The sequence below is a fragment of the Schistocerca nitens genome, unplaced genomic scaffold (genome assembly GCF_023898315.1).
Source record: "Schistocerca nitens isolate TAMUIC-IGC-003100 unplaced genomic scaffold, iqSchNite1.1 HiC_scaffold_340, whole genome shotgun sequence".
Taxonomy (NCBI): domain Eukaryota; kingdom Metazoa; phylum Arthropoda; class Insecta; order Orthoptera; family Acrididae; genus Schistocerca; species Schistocerca nitens.
In genome coordinates, this window is record NW_026045874.1 from 716481 (window position 1) to 738740 (window position 22260).

Here is a 22260-nt window from a genome sequence, read left to right on the forward strand (position 1 = left end):
GGCGAAGACAGCTGAATTGAGATTATCAACTGTTTTCGCTGAGCATATTGTTGCATTTTCAACAGTGGACCAACTTGTTCCTGTGTTAAAAGATGTTTTCTCTGACTTCAAATTTGCTTCAGAGGTTACTTGAGGTCGTATAAAGTGTGCCAATATAGTGAAAAATGCTATTGCAAAGGTGGAAACTGATAAAACGTTTCAGTATCTAAAGGAAATTTTCTATTTTAGTGAACGAGAGTACCGGCATATCAGATAGCAAACATATATACGTTTTAGTGAAATATGTGTCGCCAGGTGATGGGTATGTGAAAACCCAACTTCTGGTGTCGAAACCTCTGGATGCCAAAGACTGCTCGGAAGAAAATCTATTCATAGCTCTGAGGAGTGTGTCGAAAGAGAAAGATATTCCAATTACAAATGTAATTGGCATGGCTTGTGACAATGTGTCTATAATGTTGGGAATCTGTAATTCTGTCATAACAAGACTTCGAAATGTTGTACCAAATCTGATTGTTCTCAACTCTATATGCCATTCATCTGCTTCAGTTACAAACAAGACATGTCAGAAGCTTGCTAGATCCTGTGAAGAGTTAATAAGGTCCGTGACAACCAACATACCTGGCAGTGCAAAGCGCTGCACTATTTTACAAGAATTTCAAGAACTTTTAGGAGTTGAACGTAAATGGTTCTTTAAATTATCGGGAACGCGATAGCTTATTTTGCATGTATGTGTTGTTCGTCTGCTGGAAAACTGGGACGTGTTTTTGCACTACTTCCAGTTAGCAACTGTTCAAGATTAACGTCTGCAGAAACAGAGCTTCGCGAATTTGAAAGTTCGTGTATTATAAGGCACGTTTACACTTAGCTCAGAACATGTTTTTGTTTGCAACATTGATCCCTCCACATGTTGGCTACGTTGTTCGTTGTTTGTGTATTCAGTGCTTACATATTGTCTCTAAGGTATATTTTGGTTTACTTCGACACTTTTAACGCTCTTTTCCAATTGAGGAAAATATTAATTCACAAGTTTTCAGGAGATTCTTTGGTCTGTTTATAAAACATTGGGCAGAACTTTCAAAACCCTTGCGTTCTCACTGAAATACACAAGATTAATAAACTTCCATCATACCATTATCTCCTATTAGAACCAGAATATCTTGGTCCCAAATGTGAACGGTTATAACAAACTCGCTAGGAAATGTGGAAAGGGAATTCATAAACTAAGACTTAAATGCACTGATTTCTATATCGCAGCAATCGAATAAATGAAGGATCTGCCTATACACGATGAATTTTTTGGAGACTTAAAATTCGTAGAGTCAAATATTGCATTAACAGCTGACAGAAGGTACCAGATTTGTATCACGAATCGCATCGAAGTTTGGAGGATCTGATGTAATTACCTTTGCAGCTGAATGGAGAAGCCTACAGTTTGTAGCTGAAATAGGAAGAAGGAACTTTCAGAAATGGACTTGGATCGTATGCAGAGTGAAATCTCAAACTTGAAAGATTTCCGGTATCAGGGATTCAGAATATCAGTAAACTTGCTGAGCTGGTTCTTCCACATTTTAATGCTGAATCCAAAAGAATATTTTCTATTGCAAGTGATGTAAAAAAGAGAAAATGAAACAGAATTCGTGGTGAGAAGTGAGATTCATTTGTTTTGTGAGATGAGAGAAAATGAAACAGAATTCGTGGTGAGAAGTGAGATTCATTTGTTTTGTGAGATGTTTATTTCAAGCAAACGGAATAGACTTCACAACTTATTAAGTGGAACAAAAACAACTCATGCTTCACAGTAAGAAAAACTTGTATTAAGTGAAAGTTTAACTGTGCGATGGAGACTGAAAGAGGGAGGAGTACGTGTATATCTCTTCAAAAGGAAGGCTGTATTTTCTGAAAGGATAAGCAAGCACTTCAATAATGTAAGTCCTGAGTTTACATTATATGATGTAGTATTGCGAGGGTGCTGTTATATATTGTAGTTGCATTTTAAACTCTACTACTAGTTTATTCTTCTGCATGTGGAATCGTAAGCCATTATTTCTTTTGTTATACCTATTGTCTCTCTCTCTCTTCCGCTCCCTATCTCTCTCTCTCACTCACTTTTCCTAGGCATCATGTGTTTTTCCTTACCATTGGACACTTTATACAGAAAAGGGACATTTTGAGTAACAGGTTGGGACTTTGAGCTTCAGAGGATGGCATCACTGGTAGTTGTTCGTAAAAAAGCAGAACAGACGACAGTCGTCACTTTTAATCGATGTTCCGTGATTGTCACTTTTTTAAAAGTTTATTGTGTGGTGTACATTTAGAAAATCAAGATGTGAGTGATCTAATAATTGTCTCTTGACCGTTGACTCCGCTTATCTTTTTTTTCTTATTAAACGTAGTTAGGTTTAATATTTGCGTGATAATATGAGTGAGTAAAATGTAAAAGTGCGGCATGAAAATACTCTGCGGTTAACAAGTCGAGTTACAGGCGAAAGAAACATCGTATGTATTCGTGGTTGTGTCATGCAGCGGATGCTGCCTTAATACAGTACGACGTTAAAGACTTGTGACGTACCATGGCTGGAACAGCTAGTTGAGTCTCCCAGTTGTGAATAACGTTGTTTGGGATTTACCGATATTATTAAAGTGATTCACAAAACTGCGTTGTTTGATGTACTTGGGAGTCATAATATGAAATTCGTTAACATAATTTATAAATTTGAAGTTCATATGCGCTCAGTATGACTTCTATAAGCGCAGTTTCGTTTCTGTAGATAGCTTCTTATTTGCGAATCTTACATAGTTGTGTGCTCAGGAAAGTATGGGTCTATATAGTGCACAACGTGAGTGATAAGTGTGCCCCTTTTTGCCACACGTTGTGTAGTTGGCGTGTATGATGCTCTTTTTGTTTAGGTCGTTCGCGTGTCTTGTTTACAATATGGCTCGAAGTTGTTTAGGGGGGGGGGGTGGGTGGTATGTAGGTGTAGTAGAGATGATGTGTGTATTGTAGATTGCGATGATGCGCATCCGCCTTTACCAGAACTTCACTTGTAATGTTTTTTGTTTAATCTGAATTCTGTTGTCTCTAATTCTAGCGTAGCCCGAGTTCTGGAGTCAACGGAAGTGTCAGATTCCACCCGTCTGGTTTGACCCGTGACGTTATGGATGTTGTGGTCTGTGACATTACGGCGCTGAGTTTAGTTTGAGTTGTTTGTTTGTAGATGTCTTCTTGTGTTTGATGGTTCCCTCTGGTGATGTGTGTATGTATGTGCGTTGTCTTATGTGGTGTATTGGGTTTATTTGAACTTTGGTTTTGGAAGAGCGGAGTTGTTGGCATTGTTCATGACGTAAGGATTGAAATTGTTTTCAGTGAGTTATTAGTTTTATTGTGTTCTGTTTACGTGTCAGCGTTTTTGATACGTTTTATTGGTTTGCTGTTTGTGGTGCGGTAAGACGTTTAATTTATTGCATGGATTCTCTTTTTAGGTGTGAATATGATGATAAACTGAAATAGCACCATGTTGCGGGCGGAGATAGGAGAGGATATGTTGTCCTCGATTAAGTTCCCTCAGGTGTTTGGATTAATAGCGGAAATTGTGAAGTGTGGCGTTTTGCCAAGAGAATATGCGGTTGGCGATAGTTCCGGCGTCTCGGACCACTGACTTGTACATGTGTTGGTGTTGGAAAGACAATGTTTGGAGCTCCCGTAGACGCGGTACCTGGTTCGAGAAATCTAGGTTGGCTGTGAGAGATTATTTTCATGACGTACTATTTTTGTTACAGGTCCCCTATTAGTTTTTGTGTGTATGAGACTGTAGTGAGTGAGAGGACGGTGTTAGATTGGTTTTCTTTTTGTAGGGCAGTGTGTTCTGAGTATGTCAGTATTATAAGAGTAAGTTGGTTGAGCCGGGATTCGTGTTTCAGATAGATCAGTCACAGTTTGGGAAGAGGGAAGTATGGGAGAGGTAAATCTCCGGTTGGTTTGTGGGTGTGGGGAGGTTGTTACTTTGTGGGGTGGGTATGCCGATTATGTTTTCAGGGTTTTGGAGGGGCGCACTAAGAGGGACTTGAAGGGTTAATTGAGGAGGGGAGTACTGTAGTTTCAGATGCTTTTTCGTCATACAGGGGTTTGGAGAAGAGGGGTTTTGCTCATTTAGTCGTAAACCATAGTTTAGAGTTTAAAAATTGTGAAACTGGTGCATGTGCTATTGCAATGGAAATTTTTTTTGTGGGGGGGGGGGTGGTGGTGGTTAAATCAGTTATAAGGAAGGGAAGAGTGGCTGTTCTAACCCCCCATCTCATTTAGATGAGTATTGGTGTTGGAAGTGTGTCGCTGGGCATTATTGTATTTTTTGTGTTCTTCTGTGGGCAGTGGTTAGATGTACAGGATAGTGGTTAGTTGAGGGTGTTCGGTATGTGGGGGGTGATTGTGGGTAATGGTTGTGGATTTAGGTGGGTGTGGGGGGGGGGGGATTCTTTTATGATTATGTTCGAGAGGACCTTTTTTTTTTTTGTTACAGTTGTTTTTGACGTGTAGCTAATGTGTGATTGGGTTCAGTTTATTATTGTGGTTTTTATTTGGTGTGTGAGTGAGTGAGTGAGTGAGTGTTGGCCAACCAAGTGTGCAGTGCCGGAATTTGTTGGTGGTAAGTAGTAGTTTTTTTGGGTCTATTGTTCATGAGTAGGGATGTTTTGTGTGTTTATCGTGTATCGATTGTTTTTAATTTCTGTGGGGAAGTTTGATTTTTGTGTTTTCGAGGTGATGTGGGTTTGGTTTTATTTATCGCAGTTGCAGGTGTTTGGTTTTTGGTATCATCGGCTGTGGTTGACCTACATAGGTCAAGGGAAATGTTTGATTCTAATTTTTGTCATCTGATAATGAAGCCAATGAATGTCATGGCAAAAATTATTGTGGGCAAAAAATTTAAAGTGTGTTGCTGTAAGAGTAATTTACTTGTCAAGAACTATCACTAATTGTCTCTGTGAAGTTTTATGAAATGTCTCATTTTGGGTTTTATAGAAGCATTGTCATGAAGCATTGTCGTCTGGCATTATCATGTGGGGGCAATTCTAGGTATTTGCATGAAATCTTGTTGTTGCAGCTTGTGCTCATTAGAGTAAATGCTAAATGTTCATATATAGAGCACATTAGAAGCCAACATTCTGCGAGCTAAAGATCATGGAGGCAATAAACTTTTGTACTTCTGTACATTGTACCAAGCAGTAGTTTGCAGAAGTAAAATGTTGAGGAAATATATTACGCTCTGCAAGAAACAATACATATTTATACATGATACTCTAGATTGAACTTATAGTTGTTCGTATGTAGGTAACAAATTGTTCAATAAAATACCACTATTTGTCTAAGTATTTACTAAGCATGCATATAAACAGAATGTGCTTGGCTCATGCCTGCCCCTTCTGCAGTGTGAAGGGAAAATGATTAAATGTAATTGCAGTACTTAACCTACTCTTCTTTTACAGAGAGTAATGTAACATTTATTGACATTATCTGTTGGTGTAATGACACCATTTTCCCTAATGGCTTAGTAATAAAATTATTACTGTTAAATTATCCTTCAGGTATGTCACATGGAGCACTTAACTAAACAAACTTCGTTCTCAGCTAGAGTTTGATGCAAGCTATCGAACTGTTCACCATTCCACTGCCTTACAGAACCACCCACTGTAACTGTTTTGAAGCCATAGTTGCTTGCACCATTCTCCCAGAGGTGGACTTGGGGATGTATTTGGGGGAGGAGTGAAACAGTCGGTCAGAACTAGTCGTACAGCAGTAAGTAAAAACTGTCGAATGTTTGCTTTGCGACTGCCAAGTAACTCTCGTGTTTTTTATTGCATGCTGTATCTAATTTGTTCACTTGCATTTCTTTAATCAGTGCCTACTATATTGGTTACACATTTACCATTTGCATTGGTAGCTTGCTAGTTACTTCCATGTTATACATGATGTATTCAAATTGTAGTACGGATTATGTCAGCTGAACAGCAGATTGCATGGCAGAAGTCCAGTGACACTGTACCTGTCTCTTACTTTGCATGCTGCAGTTCATATTTATGAATTGAATGAAGGACAGTGAACATGACAAACGGTGAGTGGAATTGTCACATTCCAACCAAACCTCAGCCTCGGGCTTTGCCACAGGTCACTTTGTCACCACATCTAGTTTTCTTCCTGCTGTTAACACTGAAAACAAACACAGTTGTTTAGTTACAATCACTCATTTCGCAGTTGGTGACTGCATCGTGCAACAGAAGAGCCAGGACACTAATTACATTTAGCCTCTTGCATAGATCATTTAAAACATGTATGAAGTTGAGTTATCCTTTCCTTCTACTGTTGTAATTGTGGATATTGCTGTCACTTTCAGAATGAAGTGAATTTTTGCATACTTAATCAGTGAATGAATGCAATTTGAGCCTTTGGTTGACGTCCCTAATTGCTTAGATATGTCCACAACACAGAATATTCTCCCACAGAACATTAATGAATGAATGTCTCTGTATCCCCAGAGTTGGCCAGTTTTGACTTTTTATCAGTATTTGAACCCAAGAACTTGGAAGTTTCTACCCGATTTATTATATTCTGTTGGCATGCTAACATTAATAGGTGATGAACTTTGTTTGCAATGCCAAACTGGATGATTTATGTTTCTCAAAATTTGCAGCAGGTACATTTGTCTAAAACCACCTGCTTCATATGGTTTGAATCGATTGCCTATTTTGTTTTGATCTGATGAGTGCCGTTCTCTTTGTTATAGGTGTTTACGTCACTCTAAGCTGAAAATGCATTATTGTACTGTGTTGTGCATTGTCAGATTCTGATAATGGGTGTTAACGACCTGTAGCCGCTCGTGGCATGGCTTGCTTTTGTGCGCACTACCGCGGCTTACAATAAAAAAAGAGGAATTGTCTCTTGAGCGAAACAATGGCAAGAGACTGCTATTTGTTGTTACTTACACTGCTGCTTTCTTTGATAATGATCAACAAGAACCAAATAATAGACTGCGTATGATAGATGTTCTGAACGAGAGTTTGGCAAAAAAATTTTCTGTTTGAAAATCTTTGCAGACGCCTCTTTAGTACATTACATTCTGCACAGAAATGAGTCCTCTTAGATTTAAAAATCTAGTCAGTTGCTGTGCTTCATTTCTGACTGAATCACTATTCAGCATAAGAATAATACAAATATAGACATGACATGACATGATATGTATATTCTTCCGTGTTTGCTGTTGTCTCACTCTAGTTTCATAGTTAATTAGGCAGACAGGATTTAAATGAGATAGCAGCAAATACAAAAAATACATGGCATAATGTTTACATTCTTCTACCTTTTCTTTTAATTTATTTACTGATGCAGAGGTTTTGGCGCCAGTATTTATCTTTGTGCCTGCAAAGCATGCCTGTGTAGCGCTGTGTATATTAGACAGCAGAAGTTAGTTGTGGCGGCACCTACCAACATTTTTCAGAACTTCCGCTTACTTTGAACCTGATTGTAAACCACAGGCAGTTTTTTAGATTACAAAAACTGGAAAAAAGTGTGCCTTAGATTTGAGTAAATACGGTAATTCTTTCTCCGTTGCTGTATAATTCAGCGTGTTTGTCTAGGCTGCAACTAGCGAAAGCAGTGGTTTTATTTTCTCCCTCTTCTGGGTCCCATTCCCCTTGCAATAATTCTGCTGCTATGCCATATTCTGATGCATCTGTTGTGATGCCAAATGGTTCACGAAGACTTGGATGGTTTAAAATAGGAGCGTTGACTAGGGTATCCTTTACTTCCTGGAATGCCTTTTCTGCATTTTCATCCCATAATCATTTTGCCTTTTGCTTTAATAGTGATAGTAGATGTGGATTACTATGACCTGTCCTTGTATATACCGTCTATAAAATCCCACTAATCCTAAAAAGGAACGTAACTATTTTACATGCTGTGGATGTGGACAGTCTTTAATCGCTTTAATGCGTAATGGATCTGGTTTAATTCCTCTTATTCCTATGAGATGTCCCAAGAATTTTAGTTCCTCTTGCCCAAAATGTGATGTAGCGAGCTTAGTAGTTATTCCCTCGGTATAGAATTTCTCTATTGCGCTTGCAAGTAAATCACAATGTTCCTCCCAGGTTTCTGAAACAATCAGTATATCTTCTACATAAATCAATAGCTCTTGTAACAACTTTCTCCCTAATGCTTGATATAATGCTCTTATAAACACTGATGCTGATATGTTTAACCCAAATGGCGAAACTTTAAGCTTGTAGACTTTCCGTCATATAGGAATGCAGTATAAAGTCTAGATTCTTTAGCTAATTTCACCTGCCAGTACCCATCCATCAGATCCACAGAACTAAAATAATTTGCTTTTGCAAAACAAGCAAGTAGTTCGTTTATGCATATGGGACAATCTCTCTCCAGTTCAATGTGACGATTCCAGGTTCTCGCATCTAGTAATAGGCGCACTCCTCCTGTTTCCTTTCTGACAACCAACAGTGGAATGTTGTCTATGCTTGTGCTTCTTTCTATAACATTAGAAGCTAACATTTTATGTATTTCTTCCTGTTTTACGTTGATAGGTACAGGGTAAGGTCTACGGAAAAGAAAGGTTCTTTGCTTTTGATTTTAAAACTACTCACATAATATCCTATATTCCCTGGTTTGTCTGAAAATTCATCTGAATATTTGCATAATATTCCATATAGCACTTCCTTTTGAGTAAGGGTTAACAACAGTTCAGATTCGTAAGCCTTAGCGTACAAATTAGCTTTCGCTGTTAACCATAAATTATTACTCCCATTTAGTCCATGACATCGATCTGTCTTAAACAAGATCTCTCTATTAGGCTATAGTTATCTAGATTGCACTTAAAGAAGTCACTCTGAAAGTCTATTACCACCGCACACTTCATTAACCAATCTACTCCTAGTAATACTTGTGTATTTATTTTAGGGACTATTAACATGGTTTGTTCAAACACAAGTTGATCTATTTAAAATGTAATCCTTGTTTCCCATTTCACTACATTACTCTTAGTACCTGTAATACCTACAATATTTACTCCCGTAACAGGTAACTTAGGAAATTCCTTTATTCTTCCACTTAATAGCCATTCCTCGAAAATTGATACTTCGCTTCCTGAATCAATGTAAATTTCCACTTCTTGATTTCGTATTCCTCCGATTGCAATTGGTTTGTGTTGCACTTTTTCTAAATTTTCCTCTTTCGCTAATAACCAATCGTTAATAGGTGACATTTTACTATAAACGATCATTTTACTTATATATGGGCCGAGTATTGTTCTGCGACATCCTGAATTCTGGCCGTTGACCTAGGATTTTTCTTGTTTTCCGTCACTATGACCGGATACTGATTGGAACTTACTTCAACAGTATGGTGGTTTGCCCCACGTTATTTTGTTGCATATTTATTTGTTGGTTTTGAGGTGTAAACAACTGTGAATTGATGTTATCAATCTGAATTCTTCCCCCTCTAGGGTTATTGTGATTTAGACCATTATCCGTGCTGTGAACAGTTTCATTACTGCTTACTCTAAAATAATTAGGTTCCTTTGTCCGCGGTAAGGAATTAGGAAAGGATATGTTATTTCTGTTCCCCGTATTTTGGTCATTCACTGAATAATTTTCATTTCTTTCAGTATTCAGTGTGTCTAAAACTTCAATAAACATTAATAACTCACTCACGGTTTTCCACTCTCTGTACAATATTCCTTGTCGAACGTGGTATGGTAAACATCTAATGAGTACTTTCAGTAAGTGCATTTCATCTGTTGGATCATCTAAGTATTTAGTTTTTGTCAAATGCCATTCCAAATACTTTTAATATGTGCCCCATGACTTATTGTATGGAGTAGGGTGTAATAACTTTCATTAATTTTTCCTGGATACTTGAAGACCAGTGCTTTCTCTTAAAGCTTTCTGAGACACAAATTCTTCTGCATAAGCATTTCCCCATTCCACTGCTTCTCCCAATACGTATCCTTATGTGAAATCTATTTTCTTTAAGTCATCCCAATTTTTGGGCAAATATCTGGCAAACACTCGTAAAAAATAAATTGGGTGTCCATCACTGTCTCGTTTGTACTTTGGAAATTGCTTTGCTAAATTAAACCCATTACCTATAGATAAACCCTCTATTACATCTTTAGTTACTCCTGTTATAGTTTAAGGCTTACTATTTTCTAATTTCTTTTTATTATTGTCTATTGCTTTCCATATTCTATCAAGTTCTTGTTTACTGTTAATTGTACCTTCCCCAGAAGTGATTTTGCCATTATTTATTTCCGTTTTCTTTTACTTCTTTTTCTATGAATAACTGTAAACGTTTCTCCAACTGTTGTATAGCATCAGGTGTTCCTGCTACAGCATTTTCCCGTATGGACGTGATTTGCTTATTTATGTCCGAAATACTAGTGCATACCGCTGGGAATCGGGAATTCACATTATTTACATAGCTTGTCCACTGTCTGGTTGTTAATCTATGTATGCTTTCCTGTAAATGATCTGTTAACACTTGTTTAGGTACTTGTTGCACCTCTATTGACACTGAGTCTCGTAATTCTTTTACTCTAGAATTTATTTCCATTATTTTAATGTTTTGATTATTAACTTGTGCATTAAAGTTAGATCCTAAGTTGGGTTTAACCTCTTGTATTTTATGGTTGAGTACGTCATTGATTGATTCACTAACTTGTTCCTTAATAGACTAAATTAGTTCTACTTGTTCCACTCTCCGTCCTTCCCTGTATTTCTCTGCTTGTTTTTTAATCATACCTTTTAGTATTGCCTTACCCTTCTCTGGTTGTTCTTTAATTATGCCTTCCAGTATTGCTTTATCCTTCTCTGCTTGTTCTTTATTTATGCCTTCAAGTATCAATCTCAACTCCTCGTTTTGCATTGCCGTATTTCTTGTGATTGGCATACACTTTTTATTACTAATCGACAGTATTAATATTAAACCCTACACTCGCAGAAATGTCTCAACTTTTTTTTTTTTTTTTTTTTAATGTTCAGGCTCACCCTTCTGCGGAACTGTGAATTGCGTGCTTGTTGAAGAACAGCCGAAGCCAGTGCTGAAGTTGAAGCCGATGTCTGCTCTTGCTGCCACTGTCTTATTTTTTTTTCTGTTTCAGGTATCCAACAGTAAATTATAGTTTCCATTCGTTATGTGTTTACTAATCAGACAGTTCATTCAAAAGAAGCTCTTAAATATTATTCTTCTTGATTCCTTGCTACGTGTGAGGTAAGACACTGTTGTTGATCGCTGGTTGTCAGGGGCAGCTTCTGTCTTCTATTCTTTTGAGTCGTAATTCTGGTTCAGATCAATTTTCTGCACTTAATTGCTGGTGCATTCTCCATTCGCCTTTTCCACGGTTACCATATGGGGTGTACTTTTCCGCTTTCTCTTGCTGATACATATTTTGTAGGGTTTGTGGTGGATCTTACACCAGCACTATGGGGAAGTTGCATCCCTGGCTGATACAGCAGGACAATATTTTGCCGACCCTGATACACCGCCAGATGAAAGTAGTATTACCTTTATCCTCTCTTCTCAGAGTAGTTGTTTGGTGGTCCGAATCCTTCGGTGCCACCTCCCTGTCGATCCAACTGTGGTCAAGATTCCTGGAATGCTTTTGCCAGTTCTCTCTACTGCACTACTAAATAAATAGCCACACTTATCACAAACGGGGTACATTGTGCCCAACATTTTCACTATTACTTTTAACAACACAACAAACATTTGCTACGGTAATACCATTCTGGTATTGTTGTTGTTGTAGTTGTTTGGTGGTCTGAATCCTTCCGTGCCACCTCCCTGTCGATCCAACTGTGGTGAAGATACCTGGAATGTTTTTGCAAGTTCTCTCTACTGCACTACTAAATAAATAGCCACACTTATCACAAATGGGGTACATTGTGCCCAACATTTTCGCTATTACTTTTAACAACATAACAAACATTTGCTACGGTAATACCATTCTCTTGAGAACATTCAAAAATGTCCGTATATGCGTACTTCAGGACCTGGGAGAGCAAACCAGATAAACAACTACTGCTGTTCAATCGTTCATTATGCCCTTGCTGGTGTGTCATTTACTCCATGGTTCTCGGATTCAGGCACTTGCTGCACTATGCCACAAATCACTCCCGTATGACCAGTGGTTGTAATACCATTTTACTGTTCACTGGTCACCTTCTCGCTGGCTCCACGACTGCTCCACATTCAATGCATACAATAAAGGAAAACACACAGTTTCCCCTTTCTCACTACATTTCTTCTTCAACTTACTCATGGGCACCTCTTGTCGACGGCTTTCCAGTGGTGTGTTGGGATGTTTATAAATATCTTGAAATGCCACACTAACCAACCTTGGAAATCATGACATAATTAGAATAAACAACATAGTTTATGCCAGTTGTTGTTACAACCACTGATAACATTTAATAATGGGCTGCTTACATTCTTTGCTTCGTAAACTCTTGACACTATTTATAAAAGCCACAAATTGCAATTGCACACTAGAATTACTGTGATCATGAAAATAAACCAAGAACAGGATTCAGGTCTTTGTTTGAAACCTGAGGAGCATTCGAGCATTCATTGCATTTTGTACATGTATAGATGATAGTGTGTTCCAGTTTGTATTACTTGAACAGTGAATTGTGTTTTATACATCTCATGTACATTTGCAATCCATTTGGTTTGCATACAGGAGACATGTCAAAAATTTATAACAGTTACAAAGGAAAACACAGGAGAATTGCTTCAATTTAACCCTTGTATCTCTGGAAAGATCAGTGAAATAAATGTTGGTGTCAGTAGTGTTCAGTTAAAGCCTGAAATTGTTAAAACTGAACAGAGCTCCAGGGCGATGTGAATCCCTGTCATATTCTATACTGAGCTAGTCCCCCTTCTAACTAAAATCTATTGGTCAAAAAGGGGTAGTAGAAGTGATAGATAAAATTACTGTCCAATACCCTTGGCATAGATTTGTTGCATAATCTTAGAACATATTCTGAGCTCAAACATAATGAGGTATCTCAAACAGAAGACCACCTAGGTGCCAACCAGCACGGATTCCAAAAACATCAAGGCAGCGATTTAGAGGCAGCATTTCTTGGTTTTTGAAAAGCATTTGGCTCACAGTCAGTACCAAACCTACGCTTATTGTTAAAAGTATGGTCATATGGGGCATCAAGTGAAACTTGATTGGATTGAGCACTTTCTGGTAGGGAGAACACATGTTGTCGTGGATGGAGAGTCATCTTCAGATAAAGAAGTGACTTTGGATATGCCCCAGGGTAGTGTCGGGACCCTTGCTGTTCATGTTGTTTGTTATTGACCTTGTGCACAATATTAATAGTAACCTGAGAAATTTTGCAGATAATGCAGTTATCTATAGTAAAGTATCATCTGAAAGAAGCTGCATAAATATTGTCATATCTTGATAAGATTTCATAGTAGTGTAAAGCTCTTGTTCCCAAAAATCTTATATATACAGGATTTATTTTTCCTTGCAGAAAATTTGAGGGAGCCATCTGGAGGTGGCATTGAGGCAGCAACAACATACATAACAACCTGTCCGTGATGCCACCACATACACTTAAATTGTTGGCTACTCTCACCACATGTGGGGGTATCAGCAACTCCGTAGCAGCATCCGGGCCCATCGTGGACGCCGTCCATGTGTGCTGGACCATCACAGGTGCATTGGTAGGTAGTGCTTGGCTGAGTGGAGAACAATAGAGAAGAGGAAAGGGCCCTTTGGTGAATTGGCAGGATAGAAGGTGTTTGTGTGCTGGACTGGGGTCGGGGGAAGGGATGAACATGCGGAGGACACGGACTAGCAAAGGTTGAGGACTGGGGGATCACGGGATCAAAGAGTTTGTCATACGAAGAGTTCCCACCTGTCCAGTTAAGAAAAGCTGATCTTGGTAGGAAGGATCTATATGATGCATTCCTTAGAGTGAAACACATTTTGTCGGATAGCATGATCAACAAATGTGTAGTCCAGCTGTCTCCTGACAACAGTATGGTGGTGGCCATTCATCCAGACAGACAGCTTGTCGTGCCTTTTTAGAATGTAGCACAGTGGTTGCAGCTTAGTTTGTAGATCACACTACTGCTTTGACAGGTGGGGTAGGAGATTCCAGTGACAAGACTGTAGCAGGTGGTAGTGGAAGAATGTATGGGACAGGACCTGCATCTGGGTCAATTACAGGAGCATTACAGGAAGATTCAGTGGTTGGCAGAATACCACTGTGAGGATAGTGGATAGGACATTCCTCATTCCACGACACGAGGGGAAATCGAAACCCTGGTGGAGAATGTGATTCAGTTTCTCCAGTCGTCAGGGAAGAGCCCCTTTGTGACCAGACTGTGGATTTGTGAGCTGTGGGAGATGACTGGCGAGATCAGGCCTGGGAGATGTTTCTGGAAATGGTGCGGAATGTAATTTAGAATGGTGTGGAATGGCTGGCAGCTGCCGAAGCGGATGTACTCTCGGTACTTTAGATGTGGATGGAGGTACCAATGTGGACATCCTTGAGGTGGTGGTAGAGGTCAAGAATGGTGGCTTGTTGGATGGAGAAGGAACAGTGAAGTAAATGGGGAGAAGGTGTTGAGGTTCTGGAGGAATGTCTGTAGGTGATTCTGTGGATAACCTTATTTCTTATCAGTCGTTTGCTCATTAGGTTAATCATTCCACTCAACAGATCGTGCATTACTTCACTTCACTTCACTTTCTGTGAGGATAACAATGTCATCAACTAATCTTCTCGTTGATATTCTTGACCCTGGATTTCAGCCTCAACTCGGAACCTTTCTTTCATTACCATCCCCGTTTGTTCTGTATATAGATCGAACAATAGGGACAAATGACTACATCCCTTCTCTAACAGGAGTGCTCCATTCTTGGTATTCAATTCTTACTGCTATTTCCTGGTTATTATTGTTGCACACGTCAGCAACTGTTACGCCCACATTGCTAATGACAAGTGGGAGGAAGGTGTCAGAACGGTCTGTTGCCATAGGAATCTGGACAGGCAAGCAAAAGATTAGTGGAACAAGTGCACATTAAATAAATATATTGTACTCATCTTACCGCAGAGGAACTGCTGCACTATAGGCATCTTGAGGGTGATCATGGGTAGGTTCAAGCAGAGGCCTGAAACATGTATGTGTCTCTTTAAAGTGAATGTTTGCCTGTAGAGTTAATAATCAACAACTTGGAGTAATGTTCAGCGTTAACTAGCAACATGAAACTGTCAGCAGAAGCACGACACTAGAACTAGAGGTAGAGGTAGGTGCCCATATTGCTGCCACTTGTAACACCATCCTGGTGGTCTTCATAAGTCAAGAACCTGGAGGAGGTTCTTCATGTGCAGCGGTGCTGGAAGTGCTGCTCGCAGGCACGCAGGAATCTTCGAGGTGCTGCCTCTGGCAGTATAGGAAACCTAAGATACTACACTCCCCCCCCCCCTCCTCCCATAACTATGGTGGTGGTGGTGGTGGTGGTGGTGGTGGTGGTGGTGGTGGTGGGGGGGGAGGGGGAGGGGGGGGTAGTAGGAAGCGATGAGGAAACAGGAGCTGATGCTACAGCTGGTGCCAGAGCTCATGTCCGCTTCCCGGTGATGGGTTTATGACTATACCAGAATGTCAGCTAAGAAATAAGGCAGAGGGCACTGCTCTGCACTTAGTGACAGTGCGAGGTCTTCTGTTGATGACCACAGCGACATCTTGAAGTGGTGTGGCAGCCCCGTGGCTAGCTGCATAATGAAGAGAAACGGACACCTGTGGACATCGGCTGCCCCTGCTAGCCACCAAGCGGTGTGTGGCGGAGGGCACTATTCGCGCCGAAGTCATATCGCCCCCTCCATTCCACTCGCGGATCTCGCGAGGGGATAAAAGACTGTCTGAATGCCTCAGTACGAGCTCTGATTTCCCTTATCTTTGAATGGTGATCATTGTGTGATATGAAAGTAGTTGGTAATAATATATGCTCTACATCCTTGGTGAAAACCGGATTTTGGAATTTAGTGAGCAGCCCCTTCTGTTTAGCGCATTGTCTATCTGCAAGTGTGTCCCACTTCAAACTTTCTATGAGATTCGCAACGCTCTTGCGATGGCTAAATGCACCAGTCACAAACCTTGGTGTTTTATTTGGACTTTCTCAATCTCTTGAATCAGACACAACTAGTAAGGGTCCCACACAGATGAACAATAGTCTACGACTGGATGAACAAAAGTATTGTAAGCAATTTCCTTTGTTGAAGGACTGTATCGCTTCAGGATTCTACCAATAAACCCCAATCTAGAGTTCGCGTTACCTGTTACTTGTGTAATCTAATCGTTCCGTTTGAGATCATTTCGTATAGTCACACCCAGATACTTGACGTATGTTACCACTTCCAAAGACTGGACATTTATTTTGTACTCGTACATTAATGTGAATTTTTGCTTTGTTATGCGCAGTAGGTAACACATACTAACACTGAGAGATAAGTGCCATTCATTACGCCACATGTTTATTTTCTGCAAATCCTCATTGATTTGTTCACAATTTTTGTGTTATATTACTTTCCTGTAGACTACAGCATCATCGGCAAATAGTCAAATGGCGCTGTCAGTACGATCAACCAGATCATTTATGTAAATTGTAAAAAGCAGCGGACCTATTACACTGCCCTGGGCCACACCTGATGTTAGGCTTGTTTCTGTTGAAGTCTCCACATTCAGGACGACATACTGCTTTCTGTCTATTAGAAAACTTTCTATACAACCGCATATGTTGTCAGAGAGACTGTAAGCGTGCACTTCTAGGAGCAAGCGACAGTGGGGAACTGAGTCGAACGCCTTTCGAAAGTTGGGGTATATAATGCACAGACGGGCCCAGCTGTGTCTCGCATGACCACTGTTCCCTAAAACAGTGCTGGTTTCTGCAGATGAGCTTCTCAGTCTAGAAAGGTCTTTATACCTGAACACAAAATATAATCCACGATGGTACAACAAATTGATGTCCGTGAAATTGGCTGGTAATTATGTGCATCCGATTTTCTACCCTTTTTGTAAATTGCTGTGAGCTGGGCCTTCTTCCAGCTGTGGAACTTTCCACTGTTCCATTGATGTCTGGTAGATGACGGATAAGAATGGTGCTATATTTGTAGCGTAGTCAACATAAAGTATTACAGGGATACTGTCTGGACCAGATGCGTTCCTGCTATCTAAGGATCTTAACTGTTTCACAATCCCAGATACACTAAACACTGTCAGCCATCCTTGCATTTGTTCGATAATTGAAAGGGGAATGGTGCTGCAGTCCTGTACCGTGAGTGAGTTTTTAAAAGCTAGGTTTAGAATTTCAACCTGCAGTTTATCATCATCTATTACATTACCTGTACTGTCAGCCAGAAAAGGTATTGAATTATTTGTAGCGTTCATAGATTTTATGTGTGACCAAAATTTTTGGGGGTTACTTTTAGAACCTGCAGGTATAATATTGCTTTCAAATTCGTTAAAAGAATCTCTCCTTGACCTTTTGACAGCTGCTTTCATTTCGCATAATTTCTGTTTTTCAGCAGGGCAGTGACTATGTTTGAAACAACCCTGCAAAATTCTTTGCTTTCCCAGCAACTTCCTAATATGTTTGTTGAACCAAGGTGGATCCTTTCCCTGCCCTATATTTTTGCTAGGCACATATTTCCCTAGCACGTGGTGGACAATACCTTTAAATTCCAACCAGAGATGCTCAATATCTTTTTGTCCCGTGGTGAATGCTTGGAGCTGACTATGAATATCTTCATTAATGACACTCTTATTTGCTTTTCCAAACAAGAAAACTCTAAACTATTTCTTTGGTTTTCTTGCAACTTCCACTGACATAGAAGCCACAGCCACATTATGGTCACTAATACCTTCTTGTAGATGAACTTCTTCAAAAACTTCAGGTCTGTTCGTCGCCAAGTTATCTAATAAGTTCTCATCTCATCCCAGAGCCCCAAGAAGCTGAAGGGTATGCAAACTGCATTACCTGGGCAGACCACAAACCCGAGAACAGAGTATCAGTTACAGAATAACCCAATTTACAGGTGTGAAGTTGATTCAGGTGCTCCCACCGCAATTTGCATGTACCTTCTGTCAAAATATGCAATTGCCAAGCAACATTATGACAATATCTTGTACCCAGCACTTCTGACCACTGTGTGATCTGAAAAAAAATTAGAAAAAAAAGTTCATTGCGTTTATACATTGCCTTAGTGAGTGGAGCAGGTGCAGGCCGCTGTGGTGGCTGCAGCAACTAGAGCAAGGAGCGGTGTCACCGTCTGTGAAGCAACTCTGCTGGTGATGTGCTGTTGCGAAGTGGTAGAACGAGAAGAGAAGCAAGTGTTGGTCCCGCATGTGGCAGGTGCGTAGTTTATCCATCTTCTGCTTAAAAGTTCGAACAAAGCATTCTGCTTCTCCATTGGACTGCTGCACTTGGGATGCGATAAACCCCATTGGCTGTACAGAAGTCATAGAATTCTGCGGACACAAATTGTGGTCCGTTGTCAGTCACAAGCAATGCTGGTAGACCTTCAAGGCAAAATATGGAATGCAAGGCTTGAAGATTGTAAAGCATTGTCGTAGAGTGTGTGGGAACCATAAAAGGAAAGAAACTTGCTGTACATTTCAGAGACAGTCGGCCAATGAGTGTTCTGGTAGTGTCCGGCAAAATCCAAATGCAAGTGCTGGCTTTGGCCTTTCAAAGAACTGTTGTGGAGGGCCTGGCTTGTGTTCCGCACAAGTAAGGCAGTGAATCCAGAATGAGATTTTCACTCTCCAGCAGTGTGTGCGCTGATATGAAACTTCCTGGCAGATTAAAACTGTGTGCCGGACCGAGACTTGAACTCAGGAGCTTTACCTTTCGCGGGCAAGTGCTCTACCAACTGAGCTACCCAAGCACGACTCGCGCACCGTCCTCACAGCTCTCGCAGGAGAGCTTCTGTAAAGATTGGAAGGTAGGAGGCGAGGTACTGGTGGAAGTAAAGCTGTGAGGACGGGGTGTGAGTCGTGCTTGGGTAGCTCAGTTGCTAGAGCACTTGACCGCGAAAGGCAAAGGTCCCAAGTTCGAGTCTGTCCGGCACACAGTTTTAATCTGCCAGGAAGTTTCAAGGCTCTGAATAGTTACCTGCTGTACTTGGAAGTCCATGCCAAACTGCATACCATGTTGGTGAGCCAGTTGCTTGGTATGGGCTATTACTTAGTGACCCTGATGAAGCAGAATAAGAAAATGTCTCCAGAGATCCTCTGGAATTGCCACACACAACTGTTCAGATTCAGTACGCTGCAGTATGACACTATGTAGCACAGGCAAGTCTTGCCGATATGCAAAGTCTCAACAAACCCCAGGCTACCAGTTTGTTTCACAGTGAGTGACCAATTGGTGTGGATGTAGTACAACATAATCCACAAGTAGGGATCTGCTGTCATTGCCTGGGCAATCTTCTGGTTGTCTAAAGGAAACTGACAGACCTGTGACTCAGTGTGGCAACAAGACACTTCTGATGCTTCAAAGTCTGCACCCAGTGCCAAAGGAAGATGAAAAAGTGTGTCTGCATTGGCACGCTTTGTTGTGGGCCTGTGCATTATCTCGCGTTGTAGTGCTATAAGATGAGAGCCAAATGTTGCAGTTTATGTGCAGTGCAATTCTGGATGGGCTTGGCTGGGTTAAAAACTTACTGCAAAGGGTTGTGACCGGTGATCAAGTAGAACTTTCTTCTGTGCAAATACTGGTGAACTTTCGTCATTCCAAAGATGATGGCAGGAGGCTCCTTCTCTATTTGCAGGTGGTAGCTCTGAGCTTTGTTAAGCAATTTGGAGCCAAAAGCTATTGATCTGTGAGTAGAATCAATCCTGCAGCAAAGCCTTACTAAGAGGCATTAGTAGTCAAGACCATAGGTTTTGAAGGATCAAAATGAAAGAGGCAGTGATCACTGAGGAAAGAGTCTTTGAGTCGTCGAAAAGCAGGGCCACGTTCTTGGGACGACACAAAAGGTACATTCTTCAGCAAAGACGGTGCAGTGGTGCTGCAGTCGGAGCTGGATTTGGAGTGAAGCAGATGTAATACATCAGCTTGCCTAGCACTGACTGCAGTTCTTTGGAGATCTGAGGCTACGAAGGACCTGCAAGTGTGACTACACCAGATGAACACCCTGAGAATTAATTACATACCCCAAGTACTCGATCTCAGTTTGAAAAAACACACACTCATGTCTATTGCATTTTAGGCCTCTTCTGATAACACTTGGCACAGGCTGTGCAATTTATAAAGGTGCTCATCTGCTTTGGGATCATTGAAACAATTTGTACACAAAGACACAGGTGCAGCTAATTGTTCCAAACAGCACTGTAAAATTAGAGGTGTGGGTGCACTACCGAAAAGCAAATGAAGAAATTTGAGGAGTCCCTTACGTGTATTAAAGACACACACCTGCTGTGATTGTTCATCTAAAGGAATCTGGAGGAAGGCATTGTGTAAATCAATCTTAAAGTAACGACAGCTCCCAAACGGTCAAAAAGTTAACCAGGTCGAGTCAGAGAAAATTAATCCGTTTCTATTCGGGGGTACAATGTTGCTATCTTCTTCTTCTTCCTTCTTCTTCTTTTTCCATGGCACTACAATCCATTATGAACCTTGGCCTTCCCAATGAGCTTCCACCATCCATCACGGTCACATGCTACCCTCCTCCAGTTTTTTTATCCGAGCTTCCATATGTCTTCTCTCACTCCATCCAGCCATCTTGCTCCAGGTCGACCTCGCCCTCTTTGTCCTCCCGGATTATCAAATAGAATCTTCTTTATCACCTCAGACTCCCTCCGTTCTTGCCACATGACGTGCCCATGTTATCCTTCTTGATGGTATGATTTTTGTTACAGGAGCATCAGCATATGTAGTGTACAATTCTGCATTGTACCTTTCCTCTGTTGTTCTGTGTCACACACAGGGCCAGTTATTCTCTGCAAAACTTTCCTCTCAAATATGTCGAGCAGCCTTGCATCGGTTTCTGTCAAGGCCCATGTTCCTACATCTACATCTACATTTATACTGCGCAAGCCACCCAACGGTGTGTGGTGGAGGGCACTTTATGTGCCCCTGTCATTACCTCCCTTTCCTGTTCCAGTCTTGTATTGTTCGCGGGAAGAACGACTGCCGGAAAGCCTCCGTGCGCACTCGAATCTCTCTAATTTTACATTCGTGACCTCCTCGGGAGGTATAAGTAAAAGGAAGCAATATATTGGATACCTCATCCAGAAACACATCCTCTCGAAATCTGGACAGCAACCTACACCGCGATGCAGAGCGCCTCTCTTGCAGAGTCTGCCACTCGAGTTTGCTAAACATCTCCGTAACGCTATCACGCTTACCAAATAACCCTGTGACGAAATGCGCCACTCTTCTTTGGATCTTCTCTATCTCCTCTGTCAACCAGATCTGGTACGGATCCCACACTGATGAGCAATACTCAAGTATAGGTCGAACAAGTGTTTTGTAAGCCACCTCCTTTGTCGATGGACTACATTTTCTACGGACTCCCCCCAATGAATCTCAACCTGCCACCCGCCTTACCAATGATTAATTTTATATGATCATTCCACTTCAAATCGTTCCGCACGCATACTCCCAGATATTGTACAGAAGTAACTGCTACCAGTGTTTGTTCCGCTATCATATAATCATACAGTAAAGGATCCTTCTTTCTATGTATTCGCAATACATTACATTTGTCTATGTTAAGGGTCAGTTGCCAGTCCCTGCACCAAGTGCCTATCCACTGCAGATCTTCCTGCATTTCGCTGCAATTTTCTAATGCTGCAACTTCTCTGTATACTACAGCATCATCCGCAAAAAGCCGCACGGAACTTCAGACTCTATCTACTAGGTCATATATATATATAAAAAACAAAGATGAGGTGACTTATCGAACGAAGGCGCTGGCAGGTCGATAGGCACACAAACATACACACAAAATTCTAGCTTTCGCAACCAACGGTTGCCTCGTCAGGAAAGAGGGTAGGAGAGGGAAAGATGAAAGGATGTGGGTTTTAAGGGAGAGGGTAAGGAGTCATTCCAATCCCGGGAGCGGAAAGACTTACCTTAAGGGGAAAAAAGGACAGGTATACACTCGGGCGCGCGCACACACACACACACACACACACACACACACACACACACACACATGCATATCCATCCACACATA

At 40.8% G+C, this 22260-nt stretch overlaps 1 protein-coding gene across 21 annotated transcripts in view; it reads left to right on the forward strand.

The window, feature by feature from the left end:
• The window catches only part of LOC126227762 (uncharacterized), a 932351-nt gene that overhangs the window by 553488 nt on the left and 356603 nt on the right, over positions 1–22260 (forward strand). For 6 of the 21 annotated variants that reach the window (XR_007544016.1, XR_007544020.1, XR_007544012.1 and 3 more), the window contains exons 1-2: positions 5085–5788; positions 13546–13738. The exons of 4 other annotated variants lie outside the window; for them this stretch is intronic. The gene's annotated coding sequence lies outside the window, so the exon portion shown is untranslated. Of the gene's footprint in view, positions 1–5083; positions 5789–13545; positions 13739–22260 lie in introns of those variants that run through there. 11 more of the 21 variants (XR_007544041.1, XR_007544039.1, XR_007544025.1 and 8 more) reach the window with 5 other exon arrangements.